The following is a 1973-nucleotide window of genomic DNA, read 5'->3' on the forward strand; positions in this document are numbered from 1 at the left end:
TGGGGATGTTAATAGTAGAATTCAAGTTGGTTGGTTGAAGTGGAGGAATGCTTCGGGTCTTTTGTGTGATAGAAAAGTACCGCTAAGACTGAAAGGAAAATTTTATAAGATGGTGGTGAGACCTGCAATGCTCTATGGCGCTGAATGTTGGCCTTTAAAAGAGAAGCATAATAATAAGTTAAGTGTTGCCGGGATGAGAATGATTAGGTGGATGAGTGGCTTTACACTTAGAGACAAAATGCGGAATGAATATATTCGTGATAGGGTTGGTGTAGCTCCTGTGACAGACAAAATTAGAGAAAGTCGTCTTAGATGGTTTGGTCATATTAAACGTCGACCATTAGATGATCCGATTAGGAGAGTAGATGTTTTAAATTCGACTTGTGTTAAGAAAGGCAGAGGTAGACCTAGGAAGACTTGGGCTTATTGTATTAAAAATGATCTTAATTTACTAGAACTAAATGAAAATATGACACTAAATAGGACGCAATGGAGAAAAAGGATTCATGTAGCCGACCCCACGTAGTGGGATTAAGGCTTTGTTGTTGTTGTTGTTGTTGTTGTATAGCAACTTCAAAATCTGCAGGTTCACATACAGCTATGTTGCATTTTGCATAAATGCCAGTGAGTAATCTAGTACCTCTTACAGGAGCATCTTTCTCCAGTTCATTCTGCCAATTTTCTCCTTCATCCATGCTTGAAGTGGGAAGTTTGGGCTGCGGATCAGTTACGGTTTCGCTGATTTCCTTTAACTTATCCCAATTCAATTCTTCATCTTCCATAAAGTGAACATCTCTGCTTATAACAATTTTTCCAGTTTGTGGTTGAAAAATTTTATAAGCTTTTGAAACAGTGCTGTAGCCAATAAAGATGTCTGGAAGTGCTCTTTTGTCTAGCTTGTCTCTCTTGTTCTTTGGAATATGAGTGAAACACAAACAACCAAACACTTTGAGAAAGCTTAGAGAAGGTTTATAACCATACCATGCCTCATAAGGTGTCTGATCCTTGACTACTTTTGTTGGCAGCCGGTTTTGCAAATAAACCGCCGTATGAGCCGCTTTAGCCCAAAAATGTTTGGGTAGATTCTTCTCATGCAACATACATCTAGTCATTTCTAGAATGTATTTATTTCTTCTTTCACTAACTCCATTTTGTTGTGGAGTGTAAGGAGTTGTTAACTAATGTTCAATGCCAGCTTCTTCACAAAATGTGTTGAAATTTTTTGACGTATACTCCTTGCCATTGTCAGACCTCAATATTTGAATTTGATTGCCACTTTGATTTTCCACAAATTTTTTGAACTTCAAAAATACTACAGCCACTTCTGATTTAGATTTTAAGAAAAAAATCCAACATATTCGAGTGAAATCATCAATGAACACAATATAATATCTACTACCTGCTAATGAGGGAGTTCTCTGAAGTCCACAAACATCTGTGTGAACTAACTGCAGCTTATGAGTGACTCTTCATGCTGATTTTGGAAACGGCTTCCTGTTTTGCTTTCCAAATTGACAAGCCTTACAGGATAGTATATGATCATTGAGCTCCGGAAGCCCAGTTGCCATTCCTTTTGACTTCATTTGTAATAATCCTTGATAATGATACTGCCTGAGTCTCTTGTGCCATATCATTGAGAGACTTTCTTTGATTAGAAAGGTTGATTGCTCCTCCTGCATTGGATTGAGTAAAAAACTCCTCCCTGCCATCTTGATTTCAAACATATTTTGGCCTGTAGCATCCTCTATCACACAAACATTCTTCATGAACATTACTTTGAATCCCTTCTCTATCAACTGACCCACACTGAGCAAGTTATGATCAATGTCTGGTACATAGAGAACATCAGTGATCAATTTGGTTCCTGAACAGCTTGCAATGGCTACCGTGCCCTTTCCTTTGACTTCAATATAATCACCGTTCCCAATTCTGACCTTCTTGGACTCGGTACTCTTTAATTCCTTAAACAACTC

The sequence above is a fragment of the Phalaenopsis equestris genome, unplaced genomic scaffold (assembly GCF_001263595.1).
Source record: "Phalaenopsis equestris unplaced genomic scaffold, ASM126359v1 Scaffold000002, whole genome shotgun sequence".
In the NCBI taxonomy this organism is placed as follows: Eukaryota; Viridiplantae; Streptophyta; class Magnoliopsida; order Asparagales; family Orchidaceae; genus Phalaenopsis; species Phalaenopsis equestris.